This window comes from Theropithecus gelada, chromosome 2 (genome assembly GCF_003255815.1).
Source record: "Theropithecus gelada isolate Dixy chromosome 2, Tgel_1.0, whole genome shotgun sequence".
Classification (NCBI taxonomy): domain Eukaryota; kingdom Metazoa; phylum Chordata; class Mammalia; order Primates; family Cercopithecidae; genus Theropithecus; species Theropithecus gelada.
The window spans coordinates 45,834,064-45,857,880 of NC_037669.1; the positions used below are offsets into that span (position 1 = coordinate 45,834,064).

The 23,817-nt window shown below is 39.6% G+C and overlaps 1 protein-coding gene across 1 annotated transcript in view; it reads right to left on the bottom strand.

Moving 5' to 3' along the window:
- Positions 1-22,251, bottom strand: part of ALDH1L1 (aldehyde dehydrogenase 1 family member L1) — an 82,198-nt gene extending 59,947 nt beyond the window's left edge. Inside the window, exon 1 of the mRNA XM_025377392.1 lies at positions 21,393-22,251. The gene's annotated coding sequence lies outside the window, so the exon portion shown is untranslated. The remainder of the gene's footprint in view (positions 1-21,392) is intronic.
- Positions 22,252-23,817: the final 1,566 nt, after the last annotated feature.

Sequence of the window (23,817 nt, forward strand, 5' to 3'; positions counted from 1 at the left end):
ACCTACCTAGTAGTAGTGAAGTGGTATTTCATTGTGGTTTTGATTTGTATTTTGCTATTGAATCATGATGTTAAACATCTTTCAATGTGCTTTTGGCCATTTGTATACCTTCTTTGGAGAAATGTTTATTTGAGTTCTTTGACCCATTTTAAAAATTGGTTTGTTTGTCTTTTTTGTTGCTAGCATGTAGAAATACAATTGATTTTGTACATTGACGTTGTATTAACCAGCACCTTAATTGCTTCACGTATACATTTTCATACTGTGTAGATTCTTTGTGATTTTCTAAGTATATAATCATGTTATGATGTTGGTTTTATTTCTTTCTTTCCAATCCTGAAGTATTTCATTTCATTTACTTCCTTATTGCACTTGCCAATATTGAATACAGATGGTGATAGTAGTTCCTGTTTCATTCCTGTGACCTTGGGAAGAAACCATTCAATATTTGACCATTGGTTAGCTTTGGGAAATTTTGGTAGATAGACTAACATATTATGAAAGTTGTCTTATTAATATATTTCTGGTTGCCAATCATGGCAAGGAGTTGACTTTTACCAAATGTTCTTCCTGTAGGTCATGAGATTTTTATTTTATTGTGGTGGATCATAGTGATTGATTTTTAAATGTTAAGCCACCTTTGCAGTCTTGGAATGAATACCACTTGATCATGATATATTACCTTTTTATATGTCTTTAAATTTGAAGAGCTGGTATTTTGTTTGTTTTTTAATCTACGCTTGTAAGAAATATTGACGTGAACCAGTCCCAGTGGCTCATGACTGCAACCCCAGCACATTAGGAGGCTGATGTGGGCAGATTGCTAGAGGCCAGGAGTTCAAGACCAGCCTGGGCAACATAGTGAGACCCCAATCTCTACAGAAACTACAGAAAAAAAATAGCTGGACATGGTAGTGCATGCCTGTAGTCCCAGCTACTTGGGAGGCTGAGGCAGGAGAATCACTTGAGTCTGGGAGGTCGAGGCTGGAGTGAGCTGAGACTCCACCACTTCACTCCAGCCTGGGCAACAGAGTGAGACTATGTCTCAAAAAATAAAATAAAATAAAATAAAATAAAATAAAATAAAATAAAATAAAATAAAAAAAGGCAAGGCGGGGCAGGGCGGGGCAGGGCAGGGTGAGGCAAAAAGAAAATAAAAGAAGAAAAGAAATATTGATGTGTCAAATACTTCCTTGTAACAAATGTCCTATTCAGGTTTTGGTGTAGTTTTCTTTTTCTTTCAACTTTTATTTTAGAAACAGGGGGTGCAAGTGCAGGTTTGATATATGAATATATGGCACCCAGGTAGCAAGCACAGTACCCAACAGAGTTTTTTCAACCCATTCCCCTACCCCCTCTACCGGTCTGCAGTGTCTGTTGTTCCCATTTTAGGTGCATGTATGCTCAATGTTGAGCTCCCACTTGCAAGTGAGAACATGCAGTATCTGGTTTTCTGTTTCTGCCTTAATTCACTTAGGATTACGGCCTCTAGTCCACCCATGTTGCTACAAAAGACATGCTTTCACTCTTTTATTATGGTTGTGTAATATTCCATGGTGTATATGTACCACATTTTATTTTTCCAATCCACCATTGTTGGGCACCTAAGTTGATTCCGTCACTGCTGTTGTGAATAGTCCAATGACAAACGTACGAGTGCATGTGTTTTTTTCATATAATGATCTATTTTCCTCTGAGTATATACCCAGTAATGGGATTTCTGGGATGGATGGTAGTTCTAAGTTCTTTAAGAAATCTCTAAACTTTTCTTTAAGAAACTTCCACAGTGGCTGAACTAATTTACATTCCCACTAACCGTGTATAAGCGTTCTGTTATCTCTATAGCCTCACCAGGACTGTTGTTCATTGACTTTTTAGTAATAGCCATTCTGACCAGTGTAAGATGGTATCTCATTGTGATTTTGATTTGCATTTCTCTAATGATTAGTGATGAGGAACATTTTAATATTTTTGTTGGCTGCTTATATATCTTTTTTTGGGAAGTGGCTGCTCATGTCCTTTGCCCATTTTTTAATGGGGTTATTTGTTTTTTGCTTGTGGATTTGTTTAAAATTCTTATACATTCTGGATATTAGACCTTTGCCTGATGTGTAGTTTGCAAATATTTTCTCCCATTCTGTAGACTGTCTACTCTATTGATAGTTCTTTTGCTGTACAGAAGCTCTGTATTTTAATTAGGTCTCACTTGTCAATCTTTGTTTTTGTTGCAATTGCTTTTGGGGACTTAGCCAAAAATTCTTTGCCAAGGCTGATGTCAACAAGGGTATTTCTTAGGTTTTCTTCTAGGATTTTTATAGTTTGAGGTCTTACATTTAAACCTTTAATACATCTTGAGTTAATTTTAGTATATGGCAAAAGAGTCCAGTTTCATTCTTCTGCATATGGCCAGCCAGCTATCCTAGCATCATTTATTGACTAGGGAGTCCTTTCCCTGTTGCTTGTTTTTGTGGGCCTTGTCAAAGATCAGTTGGTTGTAAGTGTGTGGCTTTATTTTGGAGTTTTCTATTCTGTTCCATTGGTCTATGTGTCTGTTTTTGTACCAGTATTATGCTGTTATGGTTACTATGACCTGATAAAATAGTTTGAAGTCAGGGCATGTGATGCCTCCAGCTTTCTTATTTTTCCTTAGGATTGCTTTGGCTATTCAGGCTTTTTATTGATTCCATGTGAATTTTAGAATAGTTTTTTCTAATTCTGTGAAGAACGATGTTGGTAGTTTCATATGAATAGCATTGAATCTGTAAATTGCCTCAGACTTTATGGACATTTTAACAATATTGAGTCTTCCAATCCATAAGCATGGAATGTTTTTCCATTTATTTGTGTAATCTCTGATTTCTTTCAGCAGTGTTTTGTAGTTCTCCCTGTAAATATCTTTCACCTCCTCAATTGGCTGTATTCATAGGTATTTCACTTTATTTGTGGCTACTGTAAATGGGATTGTGTACCTGATTTGATTCTCAGCCTGGACATTATTGGTGTACAGAAATGCTACTGATTTTTGTACTTGATTTTGTATCCTGAAGTCTTAAGTAAAATAGTTTATCAGTTCTAGCAGCCTTTTGGTGGAGTCTTTAAGCTTTTCTAGGTTTAGAATGATATTGTTGGTGAAGAGTTAGTTTGACTTCTTCTTTTCCTATTTGGATGCCTTTTATTTATTCCTCTTGCCTGATTGCTCTGGCTAGGACTTCCAGTATTATGTTGAATGTGAGTGGTGAGAGTGGGCATCCTTGTCTTGTTCTAATTCTTAGGGGAATGGTTCCAGCTTTTGCCTGTTCAGCATGATATTGGTTTTGGGTTTGTCATAGATGACCTCTTATTATTTTGAGGTATATTCCTTTGATGCCTCATCTGTTGAGGATTTTTATCATGAAGAGATGCTGGATTTTCTCCAAAGCTTTTTCTGTATCTATTGAGATGATCATATAGTTTTTGCTTTTAATTCTGTTTATGTGGCAAATCACATTTATTGATTTGTGTATGTTAAACCAGCCTTGCATCCCAAGAATAAAGCCCACTTAAGCATAGTATATTAACTTTTTGATGTGCTGCTGGATTTGGTTTGCTAGTATTTTGTTGAGGATTTTTGTGTCTATGTTCATCGGGGATATTGGCCTGAAGTTTTCTTTTTTTGTTATGTCTCTGCCAGATTTTGGTATTAGGCTGATTCTGGCTTCACAGAATGAGTTAGGTAGGATCTCCTTTTCAATTTTTTGGTAATACTTTCAATAGGATTGGTGTCATTACTTCTTTGTATGTCTGGTAGAATTCAGTATGAATCTGTCTGGCCCTGAGCTTTCCTTGATTGGTAGTTTTTCTCATTACTGATTCAGTTTCAGAGTTCAATATTGGTCTATTACAGCATTTCAATATTTTCCTGCTTCAGTCTTGGAAGATTGTGTGTTTCCAGGAATTTATCCATTTCCTCTAAATTTTCTCATTTGTGTCCATATATTTGTTCACAGTATTCTCTAAAAATCTTTTCTAATTTCTGTGGATTGGTTGTAATGTCATCTTTGCCATTTCTGATTATACTTACTTGGATCTTATCTTTTTGTATATTAATGTAGCTAGTGGTCTATTGATCTTGTTTATTTTTATTTTTTTTAAAAACCAACTCTTGGTTTCATTGATCTTTTGTGTGGATTTTTGCATCTTAATTTCATTTAGTTCTCTAATTTTCACTTCTTTTCTTTGACTGGTTTTGGGGTTGGTTTGTTCTGTTTTTCTAGTTCCTTTAGGTGAAGTTACTTTGTTAATTTGAGATCTTTCTATTTTCTTGATGAAGCCATTTAGTGCTATAAACTTTCCTCTTAACACTGCTTTAGCTGCATCTCAGAGATTCTGGCAAAAGGTTCCCCATATTCAAGGTTTCTTCTACTTTAAACCCCACCCTTCCTCCTTCTCCACTGGTTCAAAAACTACTCCAACCAGTGAAACCTCCTCTGCCATTCTCCCTCTCCGGGAAGTGGCCAGGGTAAAAGGCATTGCTCACATTCATGTCCCCTTCTCCATGTCTGATTTGTGGCAGATCGAACAGCTTCTGGGATCTTTCTCTAAAAATCCCTCTCATTATCACAGGGAATTCCTGCATATAACTCAATCCTTTAATTTAACTTGGCATAACGTTTATATAATTCCAACTTCCACCCTTACCCTTAATAAAAAAGAGCACTCAGCTTAATTAAAATGGATATCCAAGAAAATATATTCAAAAGACCTTTATGTTTTTCTCTTCATAAATCTGGTTTTCCTGAAAAAAGTTTTTTTCTCAGTCAAAATTTCATTTCTCCACTGTGTCTTGCCACTTTTAATGCATGCATAAAAAACCCTAAAATAACTTCTAGTAGCCTGGAACTCCCTGGGAAAACAGAAAAGGTGCCACAAATCCCATTTTGGGAAAAATCTCTGTTTTCCTTATGGACCGCCTGAAATTAAAGGTGAATAAGTACCTCTCAAAAATCTGTCTTGTATTCCAGCTATGCTTGTTTTTTAGGCCCTGAAAATTGTTTTCCTAGCCCTGTTCTTAAAGGGCCTCATTTGGAGGCCAATAATCCAATTAAAAAAATTAGCAAATGTAAATCTTATAATTACTGGATCTTCTTCTGGTTGTCTGTGTGGCTATATATGTGTTACGAGTGCAGTATCTATTAAAAGGAGCTCTGAGTAATTAATTGGCCTAAGAAAAATAAGCGATTAAATGCATTTTATTTATTTATTTATTTATTTATTTATTTATTTATTGAGACGGAGTCTTGCTCTGTCGCCAGGCTGAAGTGCAATGGTGCAATCTCGGCTCACTGCAACCTCTGCCTCCCGGATTCAAGCGATTCTCCTTCCTCAGCCTCCCGAGTGGCTGGTACTACAGGTGCGCACCACCACCCTCAGCTAATTTTTGTATTTTTAGTGGAGACGGGGTTTCACCATGTTGGTCAGGGTGGTCACAATCTCCTGATCTCCTGACTTCGTGTCTGTCTGCCTCAGCCTCCCAAAGTGCTGGGATTACAGGTGTGAGCCACCATGCCCAGCCTAAATCAAATATTTTTAAGGAAAATGTTAAGCAAAGTAATACTGTGTATATTGCCATTTTACTTTATTCCTCTGTTAAAGCAAAATTGTGGGTTTTTTATTATGTGTGCATGCTTTTGTTAGATGTCCTACCTAGCTGTGCTAAGATATACTAGTACTATTTATGGTTTAAGTTTTAATTCTTAGGTATTTCTCCAGCTCTGACATTGTTTTCCAAAGACATGCTAAACTGTATTGCACGGTTCAAAATTTAATTACTTAAGGGATCAATCTAGGCATTGTTCTTGGTCTTTAATAGCAGAACATGTATATTATCACTATATTAATTTTTTTTTTTTCTGAGACAGAGTTTCACTCTTGTTGCCCAGGCTGGAGTGCAATGGCACGATCTTGGCTCAATGCAACCTCCGTCTCCCAGGTTCAAGCAATTCTCCTGCCTCAGCCTCTCAAGTAGCTGGAATTACAGGCACATACCACCACGCCTGGCTAATTTTTTATATTTTTAGTAGAAATGGGGTTTCACCATGTTAGCCAGGCTGGTCTGGAACTCCTGACCTCAGGTGATCTGCCCACCTTGGCCTCCCAAAGTGCTGGGATTACGGGCGTGAGCCAACATATCTGGCCTCACTATATTAATTTTTAAAGACTTTTCTTTGACATTTAAAACTGTGACAACAGATACTCACATTTAATGTTTATAGAAACTGAACAATGTCTTTATTAATAATTTTATTATAAAATTTCATAAACCATGTTTTTCAAAATAAATTTATATCATATCCAGCTTCCTCAAAATACTAGTAGTTAAGTATGTCAATATACTAAATAAATCATTCACTTGTACCAATGGAGAAAATTTAATGTTACTGCCCTTCACAGTGAAAAAAAAATCTTTCATTTTAAAAATTAAATCAAAAAATGTTACATAAGTTGGCACTTTAGTAGTGTATACACTAGCACTAGTTTATATACTTCTTTTGCCACTGAGGAATTCAAGTTAAAATGTCTCTCAGTCATATAGCTCTAAAATATATCTTTCATTCATAATTTCTGCTCAATTAAATAGTTTGAGTCATTTTCATTTATACTATAAAACAAAAGCAAACTAGTCCAGTTTAATTTTTTATCCTTAAAATATTGCACATTTTCTAGATATGAGTAACTCAGATTAGTATCTACATAGGTTCAGTCAAATCCAACCATAAATTCAAGTTATTATACTCTATAACTCTATAAAATACATAGAAGTATTATTACTTTGCCTTTATAACAAAACCCAAGAGTCTGTTTCAATTTATAAATTCAGCATTTAAACAAAAAGATTTTAGTTCCCAAAATTCTAAAAAAATGACAAAACAATGAGGAAAAAAGGAACCAGGGCTTAGTACCACATATTTTTCTCTTGGGGTTGTAAGGTAGTCTCCTTCTTTTCAGAACACTTTATTATATTTCACTTATAGACCTGATTTTCTGTGTCAAAGTATAATTCTCATGCTGAAGCTGTAACCTAAAAAGGCAAAAAAACCGTTGTCTTCATTGTACAAACATATTCATTGCTTTAACAAGATAATAAGCGAACAAAATTTAGAATGCAAGCTAAGTAAGAATACTGTCTCTATAAACATGTCCCTAAGATAAACCACAATTGGCAGCTAATTTACGTGTCTAGAAAATCTCAGTTCCCACCAGTAAAAATATCCTCAGTGGCTAGTGCACCTTAAGAAAAATCTGGCATACTAAATAAATAATGTTCATGTGGGAGCCAGAAGCTGGGTAAGCCTTGCCTTTAGACTACTCTGTGACTACAAAAATAAAGCCAGCACTTTTAAAACTAGTAAGCCTTCACTTGTCAGTATCATAAAGAGTATTGCCCAACTAAACTTTGTTCCCACCTGTTCATTAGTTACTTATTTCTACCTAAGCACTCACCTTGCGATTTTACCCAAGTGTTTAAAATAGAAAAAAACAGCATTATATTTCAGAGCTACTTCGCCCAAATTACAAAATGTGTCAGTGCTTTTAGTTTCAAGTCACACACACAAAAAACTTAACACGTTTTACATTAAAGTGAAAAATTGCTAAAAGTTACCATTATAACATGTAATTAAAACTGCTAAACATGGATTTGCATGCAAGGTGTATAAAAACAGTAAAAAGTGTTTTTAGTTAAAAATTATAAAAAGGCATAAAAATGTACATTTTGCTGAAGAATAATAAATTGTCTTAAAATTAAATAAAATAAAGTGAAAGGTTAAAACAAATTGTAAAAACATTGTAAAAATTAATTCTGCAAAGAAAACTCTGTGTGTAAACACATGAACTAAACTCAAAAGGGTATTATATGGGTTTTTTTTTCTGTAAATTAAACACTAAAATAAAAGCACCACAAGCTTTTCTTAAAATGCTAATCTACTCTTTAGCAAAACTTGTCAAGGGTTATAATGGGTATATAAAAATCTCACTTCATGGTCAAACTCATTAAAATTAAATAAAATTATCTATAAGGTTTCATTAAAATTAAAGTTAACAATAGCAAACTAATGAAAGGGTGAAATTTAACTTTCTCTCTTAAACAAAATTTTCATGTAATACCAAAGGCTAATAAATGGTTTTTGCTTTTCCAGATTGTTATCTCATTATTTTAGCAAAACAAAACAAAACAAACAGAAAAAAAAAAAAAACTTACGGTAATCTAAAATTCTATTTCATAATATCAAGGGTTTTACATTTTAAACATATTTAACAGCCTTCCCCAAATCAAACTTTAGTCTCGAGGTTGTCTTTCCTGACCCTTGGCTTTTCGATGCTGCACAAAACCCCTAAACCATCCAAAAAGAGGTAAACAGAATTATTTAGCAACATAAAGTTTCCAAAATAATGTCTAATAGGTTGTATTTTAAGGAATAATGTTAACATATGTTCCAAAACTGTATGGGATGTCTAAGATTCTTATGTCTAAATATGTGCTATTAATCACAATTAAAGTTGTTATGTTGGGTTACTGTATTTTTATTTATTTTTTTTTTTTGAGACGGAGTCTCGTTCTGTCGCCTAGGCTGGAGTGCAGTGGCTGGATCTCAGCTCACTGCAAGCTCCGCTTCCCGGGTTTAGGCCATTCTCCTGCCTCAGCCTCCCGAGTAGCTGGGACTATAGGCGCTCGCCACCTCGCCCGGCTAGTTTTTTGTATTTTTTTAGTAGAGACGGGGTTTCACCATGTTAGCCAGGATGGTCTCGATCTCCTGACCTCGTGATCCACCCGTCTCGGCCTCCCAAAGTGCTGGGATTACACGCTTGAGCCACCGCGCCTGGCCCAGGGTTACTGTAAACCACAAAAATAACCAAATTTCTTTGTCAATTGTGTTTCTAACTGTATCCAAGCTAGACATTTTGTTATTTACAGACAATTTTTATTTTGTTTTAATTATCTTCAAAACATGGTTTATATTCAAGCTGTGAAACCTTAACAAGCGCTCTCTAAGGCAGGTTTCTCACAACCGCAACAATACAACAACAACAAACAAAACATACAGAACTCATAAAAAGCTAAAATGTTTGTAAATATCAAGCAAAATAAAAGTTAATAAAATGCACTAAACTAATAAAAAACAAAAACAAGTTTTTACCTTTTCCTTAGAATGCTACTAATCTTTATCTTATTTTTCAGAGTCAAGAAAACTGGTCTTAAGCTAGCTACAGCCTTTAACAGCTAAGTAAAGTATACTCCTGTAAATAGAATTTAAAGTGTGTTTTTTTCTCTTTGCCTAGTTCCTCTAGAATTTAAAAACTAGTTATAAGTGTTATTTTTTTATTTTTAAAATTTTTTATTATACTTTAAGTTCTAGGGTATAAGTGTTCTTAAATGACAACACTATAGTTTGCATCAGTGCAGTAAGAATCTATTTTCTTTTGTAACAGAATACAATTGGAAAAACTGGTTATTTTTTCAAGGTTTTGACTGGAATGGTGTGCTCTCCTCTAAGGAATCAAACTTAACTTATAAAGTCAATGAAACCCTTGGAAAACTGGACTCATAGTTTGTGTGCACGGTCCCCATACAGGGTTTCTGACCTGTGGTAAGTAAAGAATGTCACTTTCTGACAGGCCAGGAACCCCAAGTTATCTTAAAACCTCAAAAGAAAAGGAATTCACCCAACTCATAAGTATTTAATGGCACAAATCCATGGCTGGGTTTGGCTTTAATAAGTCTTATCTCAAATTCCTTCTATATAACAAAGTTCCATCAAAGCCGATTTAAAAGGCCTGTGTAGCAAATAATTATTCTTGCTGCACTATATACAAATAATTAAGCCAAGTATAATAAAGCAAACCAGTCCTACCATAAATTGTCTTTTAATAAAAATAGGAGACTGAAAAGTAAAAATTATGTTCCAAAAACTATAGCATACCTGTTGCTAAATTCTAGTCTTGACTAAAGTTTTTCAATTTTTATTATTTTCTACAGTTTAAATTATATCTGTTACAGAAATCAACTCCTGGATACATCACACTCAAGTCAAAGCCTAAAGAGCTGGGAAAGCAACCCCTAGAAGCCCAGAAAAACGTCCTATTAATGTTAAAAAAAAAAAGAAAAAAAAAGAAAACAGAAATCTTAAGCTAAAAATCATAAAAGTTAAGTAACTAGTAAAAATTACTCATCTTACTCAGTCTTAACCCTACCTCACCAAATACTTTTTGTTGTTTCTACCTCTCCTTTTAAGCCAACTATTAAAACCTTTTTTAATGAAAATTATTTACTATGACACCCTCGCGGGAATGGCTGTACTATTTGCAGTAGCACTGTGTACCCTCAGAGTGGAATACTGGACAGAGAACCTCAATTACTGTAGCATTCTGCTTAATTATTATCCTCATAGCAGGAATAACAGTTACTAACAAAAAATAACACATGGGTCTTTCCAAACATGCACCTCTGCCTGTCATTAAAAGAAAAAAAAAATAGTTGCTTCTGTCACAGGCCTAATAAAAAACGCTGCTGAAAAGCCTAGGACTAATGTTTTTACTCTGTTTAATTAACCTTTTTCAAAAATTTTTAACTGACAGAATCACGGCCATTTCGCAGACAACTACTCCAAAACATCTACAAATGGTGTTGCTCCTGCAGTCAATCCAAGACCAAAACACTCTCCGCCCCACATCAGCAGGAAGTAGCCAGAAAGAACACGTCCCCCCTTGTCCTTTTATACCCACAGGGTCTGGAATGATAGAGCAGGAGCACTGTCATCTCAGACAAACAGCGTCACTTTAAATTCCAGCTCCCTTTCTAGCCTCATGCGTTTCAAGGAAATCACTTCTCTTCTAACTACAAGCAGCCAGAAAGAGCTGACAGTAAAACACAGATAAGACAGCTGGGATGCAGAGGGAAGTCGGGGGAAAGTCTCGTGGGTAACTGCCAAGCTTCACCCTCACACAATGGGCCCCAGTAAAACAGTGGGCCTTAATAATAAGGAATAAGCACATTCCTTTTCCTTCAGGGGCACTAAGATAGGAAAGCTAAAAGCAGACTCTTGGCTGGGTGCGGCGATGGCTCATGCCTGTAATCCCAGCACTTTGGGAAGCTGAGGCAGGCGGATCACGAGGTCAGGAGATGGAGACCATCCTGGCTAACACGGTGAAACCCCGCCTCTACTAAAAATACGAAAAATTAGCCAGGTGTGGTGGCACATGCCTGTAGTCCCATCTACTCAGGAGGCTGAGGCAGGAGAATCACTTGAACCCTGGAGGCGGAGGTTGCAGTGAGCCGAGATGGCATCATTGCACTCCAGCCTGGTGACAGAGCAAGACTCTGTCTCAATAAATAAATAAGTAAAAGCAGGCTGGGGGACTATACCTGCACTGCAGGAAAAATGTATGAAAACAGGTAGACAACTCTCCCTCCCAGGTAAGCACAACCAAGAGACAAAGAAGCAGTCGAAGCCTCTGATAAACTCTCCCACCCTGAATCCTTAAAAGCTCTTAGTCTGTAAGAGAGTGTGCCTCTGACCTAACTCAGTCAGAAGCTCCTCTCAGGTTTATTTTCTCTAAAATAAATGTCTTAACTGGCAAGCCAGCTTTTGTATTTTTTTCCTCTTTCTTTAATTCTTACAGTTCTCACACTTAGAATTGGAGAAAAATCCCCTTCTGTTTTTGGCTGAAGGCAAGGAAAGCAGTCGTTTTTTTTTTTTTTTCTCAAGAAATCTACCCTCATAGAAACTATTATACCAGAACATAAGTGAATGGACACCCAAGGCCTAACTAACCTAAGTGATGAGGAAAAACCCCAATCCAGCGCCTCTAGCCTTTCTCATCATCTAAAAGGGATAGGAATGAGAAACAGCTGTGAAGGCCACTGCCTAGGGGTGCAGGCTCACTGAAACACTAAGACCTAATTGTAGGACTGTAAAACACTTCCCCCAACCAAAACACCTTACCACTACATCCACAGGGCTCCAGTATAGTAAGGGGATTATGGATAAAAGAACTGCAAGCCAGAGCCTATTTAAGGAGTCTCTAGAAAAATCCAAAGACAGTAGGGTAGACAAAAACAAGATGAAGAAGAGAGAAAATTATATCCTCTGACACCCACAGCTATAGCAAATAGTAAGCACATTCTAACTCCTAGACAGGTAAATATCAAACTTCACACTAAAGGCCTATCTACCTCAGTACCTTTTACCCAATACATTATATCTGATTTTCCACAAAACAATTACAAGATATATAAAAGACAAAAACACAGTTTGCAAAGATGAAACAAGCACCTAAACCAGAATCAGATATGGAAGCAATGTTGAAATTTTCAGATGGAAAATTTTAAATGATAATTAAAATGCTAACAGCTCTAATGGAAAATGTGGAGAACATGTAAGAACAAATTGGTCACGTAAGCAGAGAGATGGAAACTAAGAAAAAACCAAAAAAATTCTAGAAACAAAAACCCTGTGATAAATGCAAAGAATGTCTTTAATAGGTTTATCAATAGACTGGATACAACTGAGGAAATAATCAATGAGATGGATGAAATATCAATAGAAACTTCCCAAACTGAAATACAAAGAGAAAAATAGAATAAAAAGGACAAAACAGAATATCCAAGAATGGTGGGACAATTGCAATAGGTGTAAATCCTTGTAATAGGGATATGAGATGGAATAAAAAAAAAAGAGAGAGGAACAGAGAAAGGAATAGTAAAAATATTTGAAGTGATAAAGACTGAGAATTTTCCAGAATTAAAGATAGACACCAAACCAAGATCCAGGCAGCTCAGAGGAAACCAAATAGGATAAAGATTATCCCCGACCCCAAAATCTATACTTAGGCATATCATATTCAAACTGCAAAAAATAGAAGACAAAGAGAAAATCTTCAGTGAAGCCAGGGAGAGGCAGGGCAGGACATACCTATAGAGGGAGAGAGATGAGGATTACATCATACTTCTCTTCATAAACCGTGTAATCAGGAATAGAATAGAAAGAAATATTTAAAGAATTGAAACATTCCATCAACTTAGAACTAACTAGATTCCATTTGTATGCAGTAAAATTGTCCTTCAAAACTGGAGGAGAAAGACTTCTCAAACAAAAATTGAATGAATTTGTCACCAGTACACTGCCTTACAAGATATGTTAAAAGAAGTTATTCAGAAGAAAAGGAAAATTGAACAAGTCAGAAACTCAGATCAACATACAAAAGAGTATTAGAAAGAAATAAAGGTGAAATAAATTTTTTTCTTATTCTTAAGCTGAGAGATAACAATTTGTTCAAAATAATAATTGCAACAATGTGTTCAGTGATTGCAGCTTATGGATAAGTGAAATGAATAACAGCAGTAATAATAAGGCATGGGAGGGAGGAATCAGGAATACTCCGCAATAGGGCCCTTACACTACCCATAAAGTGTATGGTGTTATTTGAAAGCAGACTTAAATTGTTTTAAGTGTATATTGCAAACTGTAAGTCAACCACTAAAAAAGCAACAACAAAAAAGTAAAATTGATATGCTAAGAGAGAAAAGAAAATGGAATCATATAAAATGCTCAGTTAAGATCAGAAAAGGCAGAAAAAAGTGTGGAAGAAAAAAGAAACAAAGGGCAAATAGAAAACAGTAATAAATATGGTAGATATTAATCCAACTATGTCAAAAATCACTTTAAATATCAATGGTCTAAATATACCAATTAAAACATGTGACTATCAGAATGAATAAAGAATCATGACCTAACTATATGTTGTCTACAAGAAACCCATTTCAACATAAAAACCAGATAGATTAAAAACAAAGGGATGGAGAAAGATATACCGTGCTACCACTAATCAAAAGAAATACGGAGTTGTTCTATTAACTTCAAATAAGGCAGACTTCAGAGAAAGGAAAATTATTAGGAATAAAGAGGAGCACTACACAATGGTAATGGGGTCAATTATCCCAGCAGACCTAATACTCCTTAATGTATATGTGCCTAACAATGGAGCGCTAAAATGTGTAAAGCAAAAACTGATAGAATTCTAAGGAGAAATAGATGAATCCACTATTATTAAAGTTGGAGACATCAACATCTCTCTGTCAGTACCCACCCATTTTTTTTTTGAGGCAGAGTTTCGCTCTTGTTGCCCAGGCTGGAGTGCAGTGGCGTGATCTTGGCTCACCGCAACCCCCACCTCCTGGGTTCAGGCAATTCTCCTGCCTCAGCCTCCCGAGTAGCTAGGATTACAGGCATGTGCCACCACACCTGGCTAATTTTGTATTTTTAGTAGAGACGGGGTTTCTCCATGGTTGTCAGGCTGGTCTCGAACTCCTGACCTCAGGTGATCTGCTCGCCTCAGCCTCCTAAAGTGCTGGGATTACAGGCATGAGCCACCACGCCTGGCCAGTCCCCACTAACTGATAGATCCAGCAGGTTGGAAATCAGTAAGGACATAGTTGAATTGAATAGCACCATCAATTAAGTGTATCTAATTGGCATTTATAGAATACCTCATCCAACAACAGCAGAATACACATTCTTCTCAAGCTCACATAGAATATTCATCAAGACAGACCACATTCTGTGCCATAAAACACACAACAACAAATATCAATTATTTCTATGATGGAGAGTACTTGGATCACAACAGAATCACTAGAAATCAATAACAGAAACAGCTCTGAAAAACATTTTAAAAATGGAAACTAAATGATACACTTCTAAACAACATGTAAACAGACCAAAGAATAAATCTCAAGAAAAAATTTAAAATATTTCAAACTAAATTAAAATGAAAATATAACATCAAAATTTATGGGATGCTGCTAAAAAGTAGTGTGTAGAGGGAAATTTAGAGCACTGAATGCATATATTATTAAAGAAGAAAGAGCTACCAGCAAGCTTCCAAATTAGGAAACTAGAAAAAGAAGAGCAAATTAAATCCAAAATAAGCAGAAGAAAGGAAATAATAAAAATTACAGCAGGATCTGTGAAATTGAAAACACGTTGTCAATAGGGAAAATCAATAAAACCTAAAGCTGGTTCCTTGAAAAGATGAATAAAATTGATACACCTCTAGCCAGGTTAATTAAGAAGACAAAGAGAGAAGACTCAAATTACTAATATCAAAAATGAAAGAAGGGCCATCAATACTGATCCTATGGTCATTAAAAGGATAACAAAGTACTAGCATGAACAACTCTATATCAACAAATTTGGTAAGTGAAATGAAATGAAACAATTCCTTGAAAGCGCAATGTTCCAAAACTCACAGAAAGAGAAATAGATAATCTGAATAGGCCTATACTGATTAAAGAACAGGAGCCTATAACCAGTAGCCTTCCAAAATAGAAAGCACTAGGGTTAATGAATATGACCAAACATTTAGGAAAGAAACTATGCCAATTCTCTATGATCTCTTTCAAAAAATAGAAGTAGAGGAAATTCTCTAATTCTCTCTGGCCAGAATTACCATAGTACCAAAACCAGAAACATGTCAAGAAAGGAAACAAACAGACCAATATTTATCATAAACAAAGACGTTAAAATCCTCAAAAAAATCAGCAATTAAATCCAACAATGTTTAAAAAGAATTATGCATAACACCACATGGGATTTATTCTAGGTTAAACATTTGAAAATCAATTAATGTAACCCATCACATGAATAGGCTAAGGAAGAATTATATGATCACATCAATAGATCCAGAAAATGCATTTGACAAAAATCTAACATCCATTTATGAAAAGAGCTTTCAGCAAACTAGTAATAAATGGTAACTTAACTTGATAAAGAAGATCTATGAAAAACCTACAGCTAACATCATACTTAATGGAGAGAAATTGGAAGATTTTCCCCTAAGATCAGAAATAAGGCAAGGATGTTCCCTTTCACCTTTCCTATTCAACATTATACTGGAAGTCCTGGCTAATGTAATTAGAAAAGAAAAGAAAACGAAAAGTCTGTAGATTGAAAAGGAAGAAATAAATTGTCCTTGTTCTCAAAAAACGTAATTGGCTATGTGGAAAATGCCAACAAAGCAACAGAAAACTGGAAATACTAAGTTATTCTACCAAAGTTGCTGGATGTAAAGTTATGGTTAATATATAAAAATCTATTACTTTCTTTCTTTCTTTTTTTTTTTTTTTTTTTTTTTGAGACGGAGACTCGCTCTGTCGCCCAGGCTGGAGTGCAGTGGCCGGACCTCAGCTCACTGCAAGCTCCGCCTCCCGGGTTTACGCTGCCTCAGCCTCCGGAGTAGCTGGAACTACAGGCGCCTGCCTAGTTTTTTGTATTTTTTTAGTAGAGACGGGGTTTCACCATGTTAGCCAGGATGTTCTCGATCTCCTGACCTCGTGATCCGCCCGCCTCGGCCTCCCAAAGTGCTGGGATTACAGGCTTGAGCCACCGCTATTACTTTCTTATATACTGGCAATAAACAACTGGAATTTGAGATTAAAAACACAAAACCATTTACATTAGCACCAAAAAGTGAATTACTTATACATAAATCTAAAATATGTCAGGATCTATGTGAGAATAACCATAACTGATGAAAACATAAAAATATGTATAAATAAATGAAGCGATATTACATGTTCATGGATAGGGAAACTCAATACTGTCCAGATGTCAGTTCTTTCCAACTTTATCTATAGATTCAATGCAATCCCAATCAAAACCCCAGCAGTTATTTGTGGATCAACAAACTGATTCTCAAGTTTATATGGAGAGACAAAAGGCCTGGAATAGTAAACACGATATTGAAGGAGAACAAAGTTACAGGACTGATACTGCCTGTCCCCAATACTTTACTATAAAGCTACAGTAATCAAGACAGTGTGGTATTGGCAAAATAATAGCCAGATAGATCAATGGAACAGAATAGAGAGCTCAGAAGTAAACTCACATCAATACAGTCAACTGATCTTTGACAAAGAGACAAAGGCAAGACAATGGAGAAAATCTGCATTGCACAAAAATCACACCAAAAATCTGCTGATGTTTATAGCATCTTTATTTGTAACTGCCAAAACTTGGATTTGACTTTTTAGATACAACAACAGCACACTTCATGGAGGAAAAAAAATGGTACATTAGACTTCATTAAAATTTAAAGCTTCTGCTCTGCAAAAGACACTGTTAAGAGAATGCAAAGACAAGCCATGGTTGGGGAGAAAAGACATCTGTTAAAGCACTTATCCAAAATATACAAAGAACTTTTAAAACTCAACAGTAAAACAAACAACCCAATTTTAAGATGGGCAAAGTAAATTAACAGACACCTCACAAAAGAAGATATACAGATGGCAGATAAGCATTTAAAAAGATGCTCAACACTGTAAGTCATTATAGATTGCAAATTAAAATATAACAATGAGACACCACTATACGCACATTAGAAGAGTTAAATTCAGAGCACTGACAACAAATGCTGACAAGGCTGTGGAGCGACAGGAACTCTCATTTATTACTGGTAGAAATGAAAAATGATGCCACCACTATGGAAAAAGGTTTGGTAGTTTCTTATAACCCAAAACATACTTTTACCATATGATCCATCAATTGCTCTTGACATTTACTCAAATGAGAAGAAAACTAATGTCCACACAAAAACATGCACACAGATGTTGATAGCAGCTTTATTTGCTGCTAAAACTTGGAAGCAACCAAGATATCCTTTAGTACATGAACAGAGAAATAAACTGTGGTACATTCACATCCATACAACAGAGTGTAAGTCAGTGATCAAAAGAAATGAATTATCAAGTCACAGAAAGACATGGAGGATGCTTAAATGCATTTTGCTAAGTGAAAGAAGCCAGTCTGGAAAGGCTACATACCATAAGATTCATACATACTACATGACATTCTAGAAAAGGCAAAACTACAAAGGCAGTAACCAGTGTTTGCCAGGGATAGGTAGTGGGGTTTGGCGGTGGATAGGTAGAGCATAGGAGAGTTTTAGGGCAGTGAAACTATTCTCTATGATACTGTAACGCTGGATACACATCATTATATGTTTGTTCAAAACCATAGAATGTACAGCACCAAGAGGGAATTCTAATGTAAATTATGGACTTTCATTAATAACATTGTATCAATATCAGCTCACCAAGTATAACAAAATTGGCCAGGCCTGGTGGCTCACACCTGTAATCCCAGCACTTTGGGAAGCCAAGGCGGTCTGATCATTTGAGGCCAGGAGTTCAAAACCAGCCTGGCTAACATGGTAAAACCCTGTCTCTACTATTATAAAAATACAATAATTAGTTGGGCATGGTGGTGCACCTGTAATCCCAGCTACTCGAGAGGCTGAGGCACAAGAATTGCTTGAACCTGGGAGGCAGAGACTACAGTGAGCTGAGATTGTGCCACTGCATTCCAGCCTAGGCAACAGAGCAAAACTGTGTCAAAAAGAAAAAAAAAAAAGGTATAACAAAAATATCTCAATGCACGATGTTAAAAATAGGGGAGGCCAGGCCTAGTGGTTCATGCCTGTAATCCCAGCACTTTGGGAGGCCAAGGCAGAGGATCACTTGAGCCCTTGAGTTCAAGACCAGCCTGGGCAACAAAGTGAGACCCATCTCTACATAAAAGTTTTAAAATTAGCCAGGCATGGTTGTGCCTGCCTGTAGTCCCAGTACTTGGGAGGCTGAGGCATGAGAATCACTTGAGCCCAGGAGTTCAAGGCTGCAGTAAGCTGTGTTCGTGCCACTGCACTCCAGCCTGGCAACAAAGTGAGACCCTGTCTCAAAAAAACAGAAAAAAAAAAAAAAAAAAAAGAAAGGAAAAGAATAGAAAGAGAAATAGGAGGAAGTATGCAGGGAGGGACAGACTGAGAATATGGGAACTCTGCACTTCGTCCTCAATTTTTCTGTAAACCTAAAAGTGCTCTAAAAATGTCTATTAACTGAAATAAATGAATATTTTTTATATATAGAATATTTAATCTATAGTTCACATCTTACTCCAAAATGCAGTCCAATTGGGTTAAAAATTAATACTTGAAAATCAAATATAAGAAGAAAACATTAAATTATTAGAAAATATTGGTAAATATGGGATTATACAACCTGACACTGTCAAAACACCCCAACAAGTAACAAACCACAATAATTTTGTAAGGCTTAAGTTTGTGTGTGTATGTGTGTGCATGTGTGTGTTTATTTGCAGGGTAAAATCCTAGAAGAATTTACACTGAAATGTTAAAGTCACTGGGTAAAGGGTTTTGGGTTTCAGAGGTTTTTGACGACTGTAATTATTTTGTTTTCTTAACAGAATGTTCTTTTTTATGTTGCCATGATTACTTCTGAAAATAAATAAATAAATAAATAAAAGAGTAGGTTGTTCCCCCCTTGCAGGGAGGCAGAGTCCAGGTGACCACCAAAGGGCTGTTGTCACAGTCCAAGGAAAGCGAGCATGACAGACACAGGAGCCTAGAGAGGGGCCTCAGTCAGGCTTGCCCTTTGGCCCCAGAAAGAGCAGGGGCCTCCAGGGAGAGGGGCTGGAAAGAGCCCAGAGAGCCCCTTGTGGGCCGTGTGGGCGGCCTCCAGGCCTCCGCCTCCTCCCCCCGTCATTGCTGCTCAGTGTCTTTTCACTTGGTGGTGTGGGGACACTGGGAGGCTTCCTGGGCCTCCCAACTCTCCTACCCAATTCCCAGCCCAGGCCTGGCTTTCCAGGACCCAGCTTCTAGTCCCTGTGAGGCTGGGCCACCCTGCAGCTCTGGGCCCTCTGTTCTGGTGCTGGGGTCCTGGGGCCCACGAACGCAGCTCTAGCACCGAGCAGAGGCTCAGCCCAGAGGCCAGCATTCCGCTGCAAGGTGTCTCATTTCCCCGCTGCCCGTTGGAGGGCCCAAGGCCGACCCCTCTCCTACACTCAGCCTTTTTGGTCTGGCACTTGACAGGGAGGCCACTTTGTCCCTTGGGGGTCATGCTCTGCCCGCTTTCTCTCCCACAGCCCTCGGAACAGGCAACAGGACCCGTCCAGAGACCTGGCCCTCTGGACCTTAGGCTTCAGGCCAACCCTGAGTAAATCCATCTTTGAGCCTCAGTCTCCTTTTCTCTATAAGGGACGCCACACCATTGTCTCCCCCCATGGCCGTGAGAGTTAACGCTAACAAGAACACAGCAGTCGGCGGGGAGTGACGGCTCACGCCTATAACCTCAGCACTTTGGGAGGCTGATCACGAGGTCAAGCGATCAAGACCAACCTGGCCAACATGGTAAAACCTCGTCTCTGCCAAAAATACAAAAATTAGCTGGGTGTGGTGGCACTTGCCTGTAGTCCCAGCTACTCTAGAGGCTGAGGCAGGAGAATCACTTGAACCCGGGAGGCGGAGGTTGTAGTAAGCCGAGATCGTGCCACTGCTCTCCAGCCTGGGCGACAGAGCGAGACTCTGTCACAAACAAACAAACAAACAAACAGCAGCCAACATTCTCCGAGGGTTTCCTAGGGCCAGGCACGGGGCAACCTCATGTAATTCTCATGTAACCTTGGGAGGCAGGCACTACTGTTCATTGGCCCTCCGATTTTAGAGACAAGAAACTAAGATTCAGAACACAAGAAACTTGCCCAAGGTCAAGGAGAAGTGGAGGCGTGGGGAGGAAGCAAAGTCACGGGACACCAGTGCCCAAGCCTCCAAGTCTGAGACTCCTGATTAAATTCCGTCTCCGTCTGCACTTTGGGAAGATTCTTTCCTCTCCTAGGCAAGTGCCCGCGGGGCCTGAGCTCTCGATAGCGGGGCCCCAGGAGCCACGTTGTGGGGTCTGCTATCTGGCCTCCCTCTGCACACGACCGCCCACTTGAGCGCAGTGGCTGGAGCTGGGACTACAGCTCAGCCCCTAAGCGCGCACGTCGACCCCTCCAATCACAAGAGGCCCTCGTGCCAGGCCCCCAGATTTGGCCAATCAGGGAAGACGTTTCCCTGTCCCAGCATGGGGTCGAGTGACCCAGGAAACAGGTAGTCCCCAGTCACAAATCATCGTGTCACCTTCGGCTGGTCCCTGTCTCTTATCGAACCTCAGTTTTCTCTTCCATAAGCCGGACCAGTAGTGCCCACCCCACAGGATGGCGCCGGCTCCGTAAGGGCCCTACCACCGCGGCCGGCCAGATCCTCGGCGGGCCAGTCCTGGCGCTGCAATCCTTTAGCCTGATGACCCCTGGCCAGGTTCAGGCTCAATTGCTCCAAAGAACTCCGGACCCGTACCCCGAGCCCGGCGTCCCAGCGGCGAAGTTTATGGGCCCCGCAGGAGCCCTTGCGGTGAGAACCGAGTCCTGGAGCTCTCGGAGCCCCCGGAGCCCCCGGAGCCCCCGGAGCCGCAGCCAGGGCAGCCTCCCTTCCGCCGGGCGTCCGGCGCTTTCGAGAGAGCAGAAACTCACCGCGCGCAGGAGTTGGTGCGGGCGTCGCCGGCAGGTTAGACTTCTGTGAGCCGCAGCCCCGAAACTGGGGTTGGTGCCGACCCGTCCTGGTAGCCAGGAGGTGGGACCGGTCCCCGCCAGTCCGCGAGCTCTGGTTAAGGCCGGAGCCCGTGAGGGGAGGGGCGCGGGGCGGGCTGAGAGTCAGCCGAGTGGGGGCGGCGCTCACTGGTGGTGGGACTGTGGCGGGAGCTCCGCGCACCCTCTCCGGGCGGGTCTATAAATGCCATGTAAAAGCCTACGCCGCAGGGGCCTGCGCTCCTTCCCGCTTAGGTCAAGAAGACTTGCTGTGGACCCTTTTAGAAATCCCAGGGCTTTGAAAAGTCCCAAGCACCCAGCAAGGCTGGCAGTTATGAGCACTGGCAAGGGTAAGTGGGTCAGAAGAGACCCTCGCCAAGCAGGTGACTCACTCACTCACTCTCACTCACTCTTGATGGGCCAAGTACCTGCCATGTGCTATGGACACAGCAAAGCCAAACAAGACGCTGCCCTCCGGGAATTTGCAGCCCCTTGCAGACGCGGCCCCTTAGACAGCAGCTGTGCATCCGGCTGAATAGCGGCGCTTCTGCCCGTCCAGTGCCTACCCGCCTCTCCGAGAGAAAAACAGCCCCTGGTTTTCTCTCTGCAATTCCCCTTCTCCACTCTCCCTTCCACCCAGTCCTGGTGCCACAGACCCCTCCCCCTGCTTCCCGGGGATCCTGGCCAGCCCCGTCTCAGGCAAGGCCACGTAGAATGCAGGGAGTGATAACGGTGTATTGTTCTTGACTGCAAGCCTGTGTCCAGGCGGCTCCTTCTCTTGGAATGCCCTTCCCACCACACCTGCGGCCGCACTGCTCCGTGCCCTGCTAAGCCTCACTTCTTTTGAGGCGTCCCTCTTGCTGAGCCCTAGCCACCTGGCCCTCTGCTCAGTGCCTGAACACATCAGGCTTGCTGCAGCTCCTGCCTTTACCTCTCTATCTGTAGTGTTCTTTCAGAGCCTGCTCCCATGTGGTATCACATATCAGATATCTGATGCAGAGCCCTAGAGAGGCTGTTCCAGGTCACACAAACTAAGGAAGTACCTCAGCCACTCCCTGTCACATCACCCTGTTCTATTTCCTTCACAGCACTTAATTGTATATCTGATATTTCCTTGTTTCTTTGTTTGTTCATTATCTGTCTCTTCCACTAGACTGTAAGCTCTTTGAGGGCAGGAAATTTGCCAGATGTATTCACTGCTGCATCCCCAGTACACAGTGATGGCTTGTAGCAGTTGCTAAATAAATGTTTGTTGAATGGCTTAATGCATGTATTTTGCTCACGTAAGCCAGTATGGACACTCAGGATTGAGGTGGCCTGTGCCTGCCGATCCACAGGCCTGTTTTCAGGCACTGTCCCCTTGTTCTTTAAGCTCCAGCTTGCAGGTATCCCTGCTGTCCCTCATATTTGTGGAACTTCTCAACTTATAAAGTTTCCATGTGCTGTTCATCTTTGTCCAGACAACCCCTCTCGTTCTTCAGGAAGTTCCTACTAAAATGCCATGACTTCAGGGAAACTTTCCCTAGCCTCAGCCTTACTAGGACAGATTCCTCCATTATGCGATCACAGAGAGGCCTGTAATTTTTCTTCATGAACCTCTCTCAACTGTTTTTTTTTTTTTTGAGGTAGAGTCTCACTCTGTTGCCCAGACTGGAGTCCAATGGTGCAATCTTGGCTCACTGGACCCTCTGCCTCCTAGGTTCGAGCGATTCTCCTGCCTTAGCCTCCTGAGTAGCTGGGATTACAGGCATGCACCACCATGCCTGGCTAATTATTGTATTTTTAGGAGAGGTTTCACTGGGGTTTCACCATGTTGGCCAGGCTGGTCTCAAACTCCTGACATCAGATGATCCACCTACCTCAGCCTCCCAAAGTGCTGGGATCACATGCATGAGCCACTGCACCTGGCCTTCAACTGCAATTTTATCACTGTTTCTGGGATTGCTTGATTAACATGTCTCTGGACAAGGATGGCAAAGACTAGCTTATTATCCTGGGAAGTCCCCAGGGCCGAATGCATGCGCTATGTGTGGAAGGTGCACCATGCAATCTGTAGGATAACTGACTGAGCGTCAGGGGCCTGCAACGGGAAAGTGGTGTGTTCTGAGCTTGGGAGCTAAAAGAGAGAAGGCAGATGGGCGACAGGAACCACTGAATCAATGGCTTGGAGGTTGGACACCCCAAAAAGATGTATTAGTAAATCAGAGAAGAATCCATACTCTTAGAGGTATGGAGCAGGAGAGGAGGGAAATTTAAGCAGGAAGTTTTCTGAAATCATGTGGAAAGTAGAAAATGTACCAGATGAACTAGGGGATCTGGTTAAGAAGATTGTTGAAGGTGCCTCCTCCTGGCTTCTTCTTGTTGCTTATAC